Consider the following 14,796-nt stretch of genomic DNA (forward strand, 5'->3'; position numbering starts at 1 on the left):
AGATGAGCTCATCTACAGATAAGCTAATGGTCAAAAACATCAGAAAGGTGTATAGGAAATGAAAGTTCAATAATGAAAATTTAAGAGGCAAATTAAAAGATCTGCATAAAAATCATAGACCAGGTGTAAGTACATAAGCACAATTAAAATGTCGCAAAGAGAAAAATTGAAGACTGCATTTGATTAAATTCGATTAAAACAATAAGTGATATTCAGAGGTAGTAGGGGGAATTCAGTATTTATACTATACATTGTTTAAATTATGTTGAAACTTACCTTGAACATTTGTTTTTTAAAAAAAATGCCAAATGAGAATATGGAAAATAATATATCCCAGTGCCAATCTAAGGATGCAGTAAAAATTCTCAGCAGCAAAATTTTTCACAAAGAATGGAAGAATGTGAAAACAAGCACCAGTTTGACTTCTATAATGCCTTCAGCCTTCATTTTGATTCTTAAATCCATGGGGAGAAATATTCTTCATATAAGAAAGTATACATGAACCGGAAAAAAAGAGAATTATTCAAATTACAGTATCAACACCTGATACCTGATACCCACCTACCAATCACCGTTGTTAAAGATAATGAATCCTGTTTCTTCTGCCAAAAGAGATTTGGTTGCTATCATTGTCCCAGCAGTTTGCAGAAGGCAAACCTGTTCCTAAAAACACAATGTCATGTAAAATGCTCGTACTCTTAAATTCAACTGATCAAAATAAAAGGCTAAACAACTTTATTATTAGACAAAATATGCAGGAGAAATTACCACCTCATTTGACGCCATCAATGTTCAGAGACCCAGTCATTGCCACAAGTGGTGTCTGGATTAATGGTCACTTCCTTTGTTGCTCCATTGTTATTAGGTGGTCCCATTCAGTCATTCACATCCTTAATTATTGGAAAAAATCAGGTCATTTGAATGCTTGTAGCTGCCTGAATCCTGATACGACAGAAAACCAAAACCACTCCACTATTCCAATTGTATATCTCTGCAGTGTCAAAGTTTTTGTAAGTACCTCAGTGTTTTAATAGGCCTTCACAAAAGTCTCAACCTTAGTTCAAACAGAGGTTTTCTGAAAACATAATAACATCAGAAACAATTTGCAAACATCCTATTTTCTGCTCAGTATGACTAAAAGCTCTTCAATATGACTAAAACAAGAAAATTAAAGAGTCAGGTAAACTAGGATTAAAGAACAGACTATTACTACCTGAGAAATCTACATCTATATATGCCTCAGTTATGCATAAGGGAAATAGGTAGTTTTGTACTAATTAAAGAACATATATGAAAATGCTTTGAATATAATACTTTCTTAGTTAATAACAGTTGATTTCTTACTACTCTGCCTGTCAATGTGCTAATAAAGTATTCTGGCTTTAAATGAACATCTTATGATGGCAAAATAATTACATATATTTCTGGGGAAAAAATCTCATTCTATCCATGAATCCCCTTCAAAAAGAGAATATATTTAAATACAGAAGAGGGGAACTCTTATATTGAAAGGAAATTAAAAATATTTGTCAGATTTTATAGAAAAGTGATATTTGTATTTTATATTTGATATGTCCTATAAGTCTAGTTTCTCCCAAAGAGAAAGGAAACTTCACATAGGTTTTTAGATAACTGATTGTCTAATTGTTTAGATAAACTTCATAATTGTTTAAGGTTATGCACATAGCAATCAAATATTGCATATAACTAAACTCATGCATGGATTTAGTGAACAAATCACTATAGTGTGATTCTCATAAACTCATATCTCTTATAATTTCCTTGATTACCATTAAATATGCTGCTTTCTCATTCCACAGGGAAAATGAAATTCATAAGATGACATTAATATTACTAAGGGCAGAAAGAATATGAAATTCCCTTTAGTATTAACATTCATAATTCAGTATCAACTCTAAGAGTCAGGGCTTTAACAGCCATAACTGATTCACTCGGTATTTTATCACTTCAACTATGTTTTTCACTACCAGGTATTTCTTCAAAGTTCTCACTTTAGAACACTGTAGCGAATGAGCCCTTAATAATGAGCACACATGGTCTAACATCACATGAAATTTAAACAAAACCAATTTTTTTCTATATTAAATATGCTTCAAACAACTCCTAGACTTACTTTTCCATTCTGGAAATTTCTTGCCCATTGGTAACTTGACATTACTCTTGTGAATACATAAGGATGAGCCAACATAAATCCAACTGCCATTTTATACATTCTGAAAATTGAAAAAGAGTATTACACCAAAGTATATAATACTTTACTCTCATGAAATGCAACCCCCACAGCAGCAATGGACGTAGTCCTACCTAGCATCCCATAATGTCAGGATGGATCGTCCTCCAGCACAATGTCCTCGCTGATTGTCATGGTTGTCCACAAACACAAGGGCTCTGTTAGAAGGCACAAAATCCCAACCTTCTCCCCAGTTCCTGCATTAAAAAAATATTATTATTTTGCAATACTTACCATAACATTACATACGGCATCCTCAATGATGTGAATAAATGGCAATTTCATAAATTTTTCATATATAGATGTGCACATATATAATTTTCTATGATAACATACATGGGAATTTTATCCACATTGAGGTCTTGCTGTATAATCTTTTGTTTAAATTTCTGTAGATTTTCTAATCATTTTTTAATATTATTGATGAGAATTAAGACATTCATATTATATAATATAGAATGAAAATAAATTTATAACTATGGTTTTTAAATTAGAAATTTTGAAATTCTCAACTAATTCTCTAGTGTCACATAAAGAAATTCAATAGTGTAGTGACATTTCTGAGATTATTTCTGAACGCAACTATTCTTCGGATTCTAATAATTTTAATAGGCAATGAGCAAACATTCTTAGAACTTAATGAGAAAAGCTCACTAAGTGATACTTTGGATTTCCCCTGCTATCAGGTGATTGATGTACCTAATAAAAAACATGATTCATTGAGGGTTAGAGAACAATAAGCCAAAAAGATAATCAACATCATGTTTAGAATATTTGAAGATATGTCTTATTGATGCCAAATGACAACAGACATATGATAGAACAGGTGATGCAGTGGTATATATTTACTTTAAATAAGACATCTGCTCTCCATTCCACTTGCGGATAACTGTGCCAAGTTTTGCACCAAACTTGAATTCTGTCAAGGCCATTTCCAAAGTACTCACTACCTTTAACTGCCTCACCACCATTATCAATGACCTACAAAAGACATTGGGGCAAGTGTCACTTTAAGTACATCTTTAAATCATATAATTGAAAGATAGTATTATTTAGAATTATTGAAAATATTTGTTATTGAATGTTGCTGATGGCTTTCTGCATACATACATTTTGACTTTATTCATAAACCATATGTCATAATATTGAAAGAAATCAAATTATCAACCAAATTACAAAGGAGTAATTTTTACCCTCTAGGGTGACTGTCAGAAGGGAAAATTCACTAGTTCACAATAAGGTAACACTTGCTATCTGGTTAACATTAGAAGTTATTAACTTTCTAAGGATATCAGATATAAAAAGGTGTCATCCTCAGTACACTTCAAGTGAAAGTGTGCCTTAGCAAAAGCTTCATCTGTTTTCTTTAAACATCTTCATGTCAGAGAGTATGAAACAAAACTCTAAATTGGAAGATTGGCTTTAGACCATGAGTATTATGATTTCTGTGTCTTCTAAAATGATACTTTTGAACAAAAGAGATAGATTAATGAAGTTACAACTGCCTTGAAACATGTTGTGATAAAGACTATATTGGCACTTTCTGATTAACAACACTCATATTTTTAATGGCAGAATGATAAGTCTACACATGACTGAGTTATTAAACTACATTGTTAATTACATGCTTACAGAAATCTGCTATCAATTATGTAGTTTACAAAATGATGATATTTTAAAAAAAAATCTCATGGTACTTTAAACCCTGTGAAATGAACTAAAGAAAATTGAGGAAGGCTAAAACAGGGAATCTTCCCAAGGGAAAAACACAATTGGTTGTCCAGTACCAAGTCAACCTTGAATGCATATGGGGAACAATAGCTGACCTGAATCACTTACATATGAAGCACTATGAATTATACTAGGTATATTTAGGAAATATTTATGTGTGTGGTATGTGTCTGAGTATATATACATGTATGTAATATATATATGTATATATGCACATATACATTTAATTAGAGTAAGTAAATAACAGAGGACTTGAAAGAAAATGTGGAAGGAAACATGGAAGAATTTGGAGGTAGGAACAAGTGAAAAAGGAAAGGTAATTAAAGTGTATTAACAAAAATTCTAAAAATGTTATATATTGTTCTACCTCTTGGAAAATGAAAGGTCTGCTTCCTTGGGAGAACCATTTTGTATTTAGATTATGTAGTTTGTCCAAAACTGCCTTTATGTCGCCAGGCCACATGTGTTTAGAAGCATCAAGTCTGAACCCTGCTACTCCAATGTCAATGAGATGGTTCATGTAATCAGCCACCTTGGTACAAATATAATCTTTATCAAGTGCAAGATCCAGAAGGCCAGACAGACGACAGTCTCTGACCTGTTGGGCAAAATGTGATTGATTTATAAAAAGTCATTTCTGCCTGAGAATACATTTCTTCATTCAGTCATTCACACATTTATCAATAGTGAAGATAATGGTTTTGATTAGGACATGGAATGTATTGATTTTCTAATATGGACACAGAATCTAAAATTTCTTGTAACTAGAGAGAATATCAGAGATTATAATAGGTGAGCATTTTAGTCAGTTCATTCTAATTTCTGATCCTCCTTCTTCCTCTCTGTCTCTTTCTCTAGCTCTGACTCTGTCTTTATCTCTTTCCCTCTCTGTCTACATTTCCATTTCCATTTCTTTTTTCTTCCCTCCTTTTTCTTTATTTTGCATTGGTCAAAAGTTGAAGCCAAGAAGTTGCTTATTTTAAGTACATTGTTAAAAAATTGAGACTGTAACTCTGTATTTGAAGATTGTTTTGGTATATGATTTGTATTTCTAATATTTTCCATTTATCATATGTATATAATTGATACAACAAAGGTTTTAATTTTTACAAAAAATATGTTCAGGAGAGCACTCCTACCTTAATATTGACATTAGTCTATCCTTACAAAATAATGTAACGGAAATATAGGACATTTTTCTTTCTGTTTTGTAAAATTCTGTCTTAGTAACCTTTCCCCCCAATGGTATCTAAGTGAAATATTCAGTGGAATTTCATAAATATGTGTGCATTTGCAGAAGCATAGACAGTTCTTTATTCCCATCACTATTTCTTTCATTACCTCATGAGCATCTTGGTAGTTATTAACTTCTCTATCACATTTATTATCATTAAAATCCCAAGAAGAGTAGGGAACTTCTGAGAATTCCCTGTTATTAGCATTATAGTAACTTCCACATGAACTGCTTGTTCCTGCACCATTGCCGGCACCACACATGTGATTAATGACAGCATCCACATAAATCCGGACCTAAAAAAGAGAAGTGCATACTTCAGTTGGACTCAAAACTCTATAGTTTCCTTACAATCTCACAGCAAACCTCCAAAACACTTCCTCTGCTGCTTTGTAGATTCGCTTTAGAAAAGTGAGTAAAGCGAGAAAGGAGACTGCTATGAAAAAAGATCAACTATAGTCATACTATGTGGAAAAGAATATAGAGTTCTTAAGCAAAGAGGAGGAGACATTAACAGAACTATAAACAAAAGTTCAATTTTGGGGGATATAAAGAGTCATAGGCAAATGGAGGGAACTGGAAAATATCATCCTGTGTGAGGTAACCCAATCACAGAAAAACACACATGGTATGCACTCATTGATAAGTGGATATTAGCCCAAATCCTCGAATTACCCAAGATGCACAGAACACATGAAACTCAGGAAGGATGACCAAAATGTGAATGCTTCACTCCTTTTTTAAAAGGGGAACAAGAATACCCTTGGCAGGGAATAGAGAGGCAAAGATTAAAACAGACACAGAAGTAACACCCATTCAGAGCCTGCCCCACATGTGGCCCATACATATACAGCCATCCAATTAGACAAGATGGATGAAGCAAAGAAGTGCAGGCCGACAGGAGCCGGATATAGATCGCTCCTGAGAGACACAGCCAGAATACAGCAAATACAGAGGCGAATGCCAGCAGCAAACCACTGAACTGAGAACAGGACCCCCGTTGAAGGAATCAGAGAAAGAACTGGAAGAGTTTGAAGGAGCTCAAGACCCCTTATGAACAACAATGCCAAGCAACCAGAGCTTCCAGGGACTAAGCCACTACCTAAAGACTATACATGGACTGACCCTGCACTCTGGACTCTGACCTCATAGGTACCAATGAATATTCTAGTAAGATCACCAGTGGAAGGGGAAGCCCTTGGTCCTGCTAAGACTGAACCCCCAGTGAACGTGATTGTTGTGGGGAGGGCGGCAATGGGGGGAGGATGGGGAGGGGAACACCCATAAAGAAGGGGAGGGGGAGGAATTAGGGGGATGTTTGCCCGGAAATCGGGAAAGGGAATAACACTCGAAATGTAAATAAGAAATACTCAAGTTAAAAAAAAAAAGAAAAAACAAAACAAAACAAAAAAAGGTAAAAAAAAAATGAAAGTGCACACACAGGAATAACACATTCTTCGATTTTTGTCCAAATATTGTGAATGAAACAACAACTTCCCAAAAGAAACACACAATGTCTAGACAAATGAATCGATTGATATTTAACCTTTCAACATGAAAAAACGTGGATAAAAATAAAGCGTCATATTAATTTTAATCCACATAGTTTATCTCATTCTCCTTTACTGAATATTTGATTTACTATTTCTCTAAACATAATGCTTGGTTCAAGTAGGTCTCTTGTTCTAATAACAGGACTTTGTCAATGAAAATATCTCACTACTTATAAAACCTATCACAACAACAACAACAAAAAAAGAAGAAATCAGAAAATGGATTGATTGGAGAAAACACTATACAAGCAGATTAAGGATCACAGAAGTGCATAGTGACACAGAATATAATAGTGATGATACATCAACATCTACAAATGTCAACAGATTGAAATCAGGTGTCAAAACTGGAAAATGAAATCAGATGAAGTCATCGAGTTAGGCCAGATCGTAGGCTAATGAGGATAGGGAAGGAAGAGAAAATGAAGAAGAGGAGGAAGAGAAGAAAAAGAAGAGACTCTGTAGGTAACACCCAAAATTATAATTAAAATGATGTATTTTTCATCAGTAAGTATTTGTGGTAAAATAACTGTAACATTTTTCAACTCTTCGATAAGCTTTTGCTGTGAGCAATGTCCTCATTTTTAATATAAGTAAGCACCGGGAAAAATTGTATAATACACCCATTTCTATTCCTTTAAAATCTTGTGTGCATAAAAAAACCTATAAACTTGAGGAAGTGACTTAGTCACATAGGTTCAATTATGTGGTACCAGACAACCCCTGATGCTATCTATTTCTAAGTGACATCACTCTTCTCTTATTGTACCAAAGTCTCTCTTTGAATTCTACACTTATATCTATAGTATGTAGTGAATAAAGTAAGTATCAATAATAGGAAGATAAAGGAGATAGTTGTGCAAAATAAACTCTAGGTCATGTTTAGCAGAGTTATTTATAGGCAAACACATTGCAGAGACCCAGGCTCATAAGAATTTTAAGAGGGGACCAATGACTCTAAATGGAGATGGAATTGAGGTTACTTGAGGTGTATTTTTTGAACTGTTAATTTTATTACGTATATTTCTTTATTTACATTTCAAATGCTATTCCCTTTACCGGCTCCTGTCCATAAACCTCCAAACCTTCCCCTTCCCCCACATGGGTGTTCCACCCGTATTCATCCCCCTTACCGCCCCCAACACCGATATTCCCCTGCACTGGGGGGCCAACTTTAACAGGATCAAGGGCTTCCCCTTCCACTGGTGCCCCAAAAAAGCTATTCTCTGCTAAATATGCAGTTGGAGCCCTGGGCCAGTCCATATAGAATGTTTTGGTAGTGGTTTAGTCCGTGGAAGCTCAGGTTGGTTGACATTGTTGTTCTTACGGGGTTGCAAGCCTCTTTAACTCCTTGAATCCTTCCTCTAATTCACCCAAAGTGTGTCAAACCACTCAGAATGACTAAGATAAAAAAGTCAGGTAACATCAGATGCTAGAGAGGATGTGGAGAAAGAGGAATGTTCCTCCATTGTTGGTAGGACTGCAAACTGGTACAACCACTCTGGAAATCAGTCTGGAGGTTCCTCAGAAATTTGGACATTGCACTACCTGAGGACCCAGCTATACCTCTCCTGGGCAGGTACCCAAAAGGTGCTCCAACATACAACAAGGACACATGATCCACTATGTTCATAGCAGCCTTATTTATAATAGCCAGAAGCTGGAAAGAACCCAGATACCTTTCAACAGAGGAATGGATTAAAAAATATGGTACATCTACACAATGTAATTCTCAGCTATCAAAAACAATGACGTCATGAAATTCATAGGCAAATGGATAGAACTAGAAAATATATTCCTGAGTGAGGTAACCCAATCACAGAAAAAACACACATGGTATCACTCATTTATAAGTAGATATTAGCCCAAAACCTCAAATTAATCAAGGCACAATCCACAGATCACAGGAAGCTCAAGAAGAAGGATAACCAAAATGCAGATGCTCCCACTCCTTAAAAGAGGGAACAATATAATGATGTTATGATCCAAGTTTATATTATTGGTATATGCAAATCTTAACAAGAAAAAAAGGATTAAACATCACAGCAAACACGCTGAGAATTAAGATATCAAGAAAGTTCTTTTAGGAACCTTAGTTCCTTTAAGATATCCCTCTTAGAAGAATTTGAAACATGACTTACTTTTAATATATGTACTATACATGGTAGAATGACATCTCTCCAGTATGCTAATCTTTCCATAGCATCAATACTGTTGTTCATCCCTCCTCAGAAACTGAATACAGATCACAAAAAAAAAATACAATGTCACTTGGGCATGAAAGGGATGTGCTAGAGGCACAAAGCCAGGGTGGCATAAAAAAAGAGGGAACAAAAATATTCATAGGGGGGAATATGGAGGCAAAGTTTAGAGCAGAGACTGAAGAAACAGCCATTTAGAGCCTGCCCCACATGTGGCCCATATACATACAGCCACCAAAACTAGATAAGATTGATTAAGCTAAAAAGTGCATGTTGAAAGGGACCGGATATAGATGTTTCCTGAGAGACACATGCAGAGCATGTCAAATACAGAGGTGAATGCTAGCTGCAAACCACTGAACATCAGGTGTATTCTGCCTAAGAATCTAAATTATTTTTCATGAGAATTTGATAGAAGCTAATTTACAGTGGTTAAAATTAATGTTAATCTCTGAGAAAACTTCCATGCAGTGCAGGAGTCACATTCTGAAATGGCTACTTGTTACCTTTCTTATCCCAGTGTACATTGTTAAAAACTAAGCAGAAGGAAAGACATGAAAAAAAATCCCCTTTGAGGGGAAAATTGGATAAAGACAGTTACAGCTGAAGACAAGTCAATTGATAAGGAACTGACTGTATCTGTTAAAGAGAAACTGCCTGCTCTACATGGATAGTGTGAGAAATTTGGCATGAAGGAAAGACCTTAACCACCAAAGGCTCCAAACCAGTGAGAGGAATGTTTCTGTGAAAGGGAAGAGTCCCAAATCAGAGGGCAACTGAAGCAGATCCCTAGTCCAGAAAAAAAATATTGTAATGAGGCATTTTCAAGTATCAGCATCCAGAACATGCTCTACTGTCATCTAGGCTCCATCCTTGTGTGATACCACAAGTCGAAAAGTTGATCTATGTATTTGTATTTTGCAGGTAAATAAGGGGAAAGATTGAAGATATCCTTGCAGCTTCCTCCACAACATTAAGGAATTTCTAATGCCTGGCAACTTGGAACAAATTTGGGTCCATGAAAGGATCTTGAGAGCGTCCTGAGAAGGCACTGCAAGACACTGTGTAAATGGAACACAGAGATCTCGAGGATGAAGGAGATGTACAAATCAGGGGTTATCCTCTGAAAAAGCTTCACGTACAATATGTGCAGCCAGTTCAGTAGAGTGTGTGTGTGCTCCAGAAGTAGAGCTGGAGGAGTAGGGATCCCTGTGTGCTTTGCATCTCCCATGATTCCATCAGCATCCTTAAAGAGAGACATAGGTTTAGCGTTCACTCTTCTCATTTTAAACCTTATACCATCTCTTCCTGTTCCCTATATAAATAGATTCTTGGACCACTGTATATTTGAAGCATGTCATTTATTTTTTTAAATAAATTATTGACATTCAAAATTCAAAGGTAATGTTGTGCATCAGAAGAGACCTTATATTATGTAGTATATTATGATTGCTAAAACTAATGGGAAAGGGAAATTCGAACGAAGTTAATTTTGGCTCATGAACAGGCCAACAAAAAATGGTGTCATCTGATGGAAAAATTTTACCCAATGAATATTTGTTTAAAATCTCCATTGCCTCCTGGCTGTACTGTTTAAGAGTTGAAGATTATAGGTGGAGCCTCACTAAAAGAAATAAGATCTTGTGGCAGATTTTGCAGCTTCCAACCATCCCTGATTTATGATCGTAATAATTATGGATGTAATATGATCAGATCAACAACTTTCATCTCCTGCTGCCATGAACTTCTCATAGGGCTATATATATACTATCCACCAAAAGTATAGTGACAATTAACCTTAAATGTGTTCCTTTGCCTCTCTCCAGTTATTCTGACACAGCAGCAAGAAAGTTGCTAACATAGAGAGGAGAAACGGGAAACAGCAAAAAAGGGGACAACGTGAAAATGTAGGGTATATGAGGGTTGATAGTAAAATTGGTTGTCATCATGACAAGATCTGAAAATTAGACAATAAATACCCCACAAGGTTAGTATCTATATATACTTGTAAGAGTTCTAATGATTATGCTAATTTGGAATATAACATAAATGCTAAATGTGGAAGCACCTTCCAGAAGTCACAGCCAGATAGAAGAATGTCTGAGAGATAGCTTGCATTTTTTGCCAACTAATATTTATGTCTTTTACGGAGTCCATTTGTTACAGCAAGCCCTATGACTATATTCATTATAGTTTCTGGCATCTTTTCCTACCATCAAACCCTACCTCTTTGGCCATCCTGTGTTCAGTAAAGATTATTCACTGTCCAGGAATACTTCAGTACTTCAGGGACAAAGGGAGACCACTTAGGCATTTTCCCACCTGGATTGAACAGTTACCAGTTTTCACTTTATTCAACGTGAAGACAGCCATTCCTGAATTTTCCACATTTTACTATGGAAAATGATCTAAATACTTTTACTGTATATCAATTATATCCATGTTAGGTTTCAGATATCAAAACTAATATGAGGGTAGATAGGGGAATCAGGAAGTAAGAGTTAATAATCCTACAGAAAGGGAGGAAAGGACTTTGGAGGACAGAAAGTTATTTCAGAGGAGCTCAGAAAAAGGAAAGAGTAACAGATTTAGTGGCAATCATAGCTTTTGAACTTCAGAGAAAAGAACACAAAGAAAATTCCAAAAAAATTCAGGTACTTAATGTTTTGAACAGGAGTATGGCATTGTCCATAATGATTTGGGAATATCTAGTAGGAAAGTCTAAAAGGGAAACATGAAGTATTATTACAGTATTTTGAGGCATTGAACTATCACTGCTAAATGTATGGAACTACAAAAACATATTTCCACAGTGGATATGAATAAATATTTATATTCTGCACTGGGAAAGTGATTGAGGTACATGATTATGAATCCTCAGCACCCATGTAATCATTTGCATGGTTAAAATTACCCTTAATCCCAAAACTGAAGTCTAAGACTAGAGTATTCTAAAGCAATCTTATCAACAAGATGAATCAAAATGCAAGCTTTAGGTTCACTGAAAGAATTGGAGATGAACAGAATGGAAAACAATGAAAGAGGCTATGGACTCCCTCCCATCTATGTCCTGTAAATATGCACAAGTGAGCATAGACACTTACATATACATGTGTGCATAAATATAGGAACACAATCACACACAGGCACACACAGACACACAGACACACACACAAACACACACACAAACTCAACATATGAAGAAAAAGGCTGGCAGGATAATGTTATTTTAACTAAGTATTGGGAGTTTTGGTTACGGCGTACAAAACATGTTCTATTAATTTATAGGGACCACAGATGTCCACCCTTGACATTTAACAGGTACAGTTCAATGAATATTGACTATACCATCAAGCTTACATAGCAATGTATTGACAACTGAGAAGGTCCCAGAAAGAAGTTTAATGAAAACTGATACATTTGGGAAAATTCTTGGATATGATACAAGTAAGGGCAAAAATTAGTGAATAAATAATACAGAGAAATTATTCACTACTGAAACCTATTTCAAAAGTAAGCAGGAAGCTTGCTTTGCAGAAAGTAAGGAGACTAACTGGCAGTGACTATGTATTCAAATCACATGAGAAGTGTGACTAGATAGTGGGTGAAAGAGTTCTTGTTATATAAAAGCTAGAAACAATAATCCAGACAATGAGCTTGATAATAAAAAGTACTACAGTTTATTTCAGTCTCTATTTTAAAATCTTTAAATGAAATTTTTGAATTTAAATTCTAGATTATGACATAAATATAAGATTTCTTCCTTCCCTGACCTCCTCTGTAACCCTTCCACTTACCCCTCTTTTCTAGCAAACCCATAGCATCTTTTTTCACTGATCTTTTTCATTCGCTTACATGTATGTAACTAATAACATGTATGTTCCACGAAGCAGAAGCCTGAGGATCGCCTCTAGGGTTAATTTAACTACACTTTAAAGTCACCTCTCTGAAAGTACCTTATCTATTGATAAGATGCTAGAACAAGGAAATGTAAATTGCATTCCCAAGAGTTATTATCTTGCTTAAACAGGTGACTGCAAACAAAGGCATTTTCTTAGTGCATGGTTTCACTGAATTTCTGTGTATTTCATTGCCATGATATTATTATAATCACTATACTGTTCTCTTCACTGTTTGGCCAAGTCATGCAGTTATAAACTCATGCTCTTTTTCTACTTTCAGTGCAAACATGTGGAAAGTCTGTCATAACCATCTGTGCTCTCCAAGGTCAAATATCTTCTCAATTTCAAAGAAGGTCTATGAATGCAGAGGAGAACAATGTGGATAAAATCTCCTGCTCGCCATTATGCTGCACACATTTTGAAAATATTCCTTCTTTCATTTTTCTGTCTCTCCTTCCCACCTTCTCTTTGCCTCCTGTGCTCCTGTTCTTCTCTATCTCCAAAGCTCCATTCTCTCTCATTATAGGATATCTAATTACACTTACAGTGATTTTGATTTAGCAAATCTCTGTTAATTTTGACTTTTTCTTCTGAAAAAGCACATCTAATGTTTTCTTTATCAGTGATTATCAGTGGGGAGATAGGAGAGATGCTAAGAGGGTCAAGAAATAAATAGAAATATACATAGTTTTGGTGTGTGGAGTAGAAAGAACCTATAGAAAATCCCAGAAACCTGGGATGGAGAAGGCTACCAGGACTCAATGTGGGTTACTTTAGCTGACTTACTGACCAGTGTTGATATGGAAACTGAAGAGACCATCTCTAGGAGTCAGACAGGACTCCCAGTAGAGGAATGGGGAAACAAACCCACCTAAACATTCTCTTGTCTTAAAGAAATGCAGAAAGAAAAATGGAGACTGAAGTGATGAGAGACCAGTAATTGGTCCAACTTAGAATCCATCCCATGTGTCATCCCTTTCACAATACAAATGATATATTGTGCTTGCAGAGAGGAGGCTAGCATGATTGATTTCTGAGAGGCTCTTTCAGATGACATATAGATGCAAATTCAGCCAAGCATTAGACTGAGATCAGGACCCCTATGGAAGAGTTAGAGGAAGGACGGAAGAAACTGAAGGGGATGGCAACCCCATAGGAAGACCAACTAACCTGGACTCTTGGAAATTCCCAGAGACTAAGCGACCAATCCAACAGCATACGTATATTATAGCAGTGGAATGTCTTTTCTGGCCTCCTTGGAAAAGGATGCATGTATTCTTCTAGAGTCTTTTTCCCTGGGGAGGGAGGATACAGTTTGGGCTGCACCCTCACTGAGGCAAATAGAAAGGGGATTGCAGGAAGACCTCTTGGAGGGTACACCTGTAGGCTTATCAATAAATAAAAAATAATTAATTTTTAAAAAGCTTCTAGAATGATTTAAAGAATGATTAGAATCCAAATATAAATTAAATAAGTAAGAACAATTTTCTCTTTAACATGAAAAATACTATCATTTTTCTCATTTCTTCTCATGATCATCCCATATAAGCATTCTGAGAAATTGTAAACAACATATATAAATCTTTTAAAGAACCAAATAGCTTCCTTCCTGAGGATAATGAATAAGGAACTTTTTGACTTCTTTAACATGTGGAATGAATTTTGTAATCTCTAATTACAAACAGGCTTCTAAGATCTGACATAAAAATAAAACAAAATAAAATACATTAGCTAATTAAAATTATATATTTTTCTTCATCAAATAGTAAATGGAATTGTATATGAATGATTAATACTATCCCCGAAGTGAATAATTTTTAATTAATTTTAATCTTACCTTCACAATCTTGTCCCCCTCCCATTTTGTCCCCAGACTTCCTTTTTTGAAGAGAATGTCCACCACCCACACAGATCCCAACAATTT

General features: G+C 35.4%; 1 pseudogene across 1 annotated transcript; it reads right to left on the bottom strand.

The window, feature by feature from the left end:
• Positions 1 to 321: 321 nt before the first annotated feature.
• Positions 322 to 14,247, bottom strand: Amy2a3-ps1 (amylase 2a3, pseudogene 1; annotated as a pseudogene). The gene is made up of 8 exons (XR_015672445.1): positions 14,043 to 14,247; positions 5,324 to 5,512; positions 4,350 to 4,580; positions 3,101 to 3,232; positions 2,326 to 2,448; positions 2,135 to 2,234; positions 772 to 890; positions 322 to 663 (listed from the first exon to the last, which is right to left on the bottom strand). The product of XR_015672445.1 is annotated as an amylase 2a3, pseudogene 1 (transcript).
• Between the last annotated feature and the right edge of the window lie 549 nt (positions 14,248 to 14,796).

Source organism: Rattus norvegicus, chromosome 2, assembly GCF_021556685.1.
Source record: "Rattus norvegicus strain SHRSP/BbbUtx chromosome 2, alternate assembly SHRSP_T2T, whole genome shotgun sequence".
In the NCBI taxonomy this organism is placed as follows: Eukaryota; Metazoa; Chordata; class Mammalia; order Rodentia; family Muridae; genus Rattus; species Rattus norvegicus.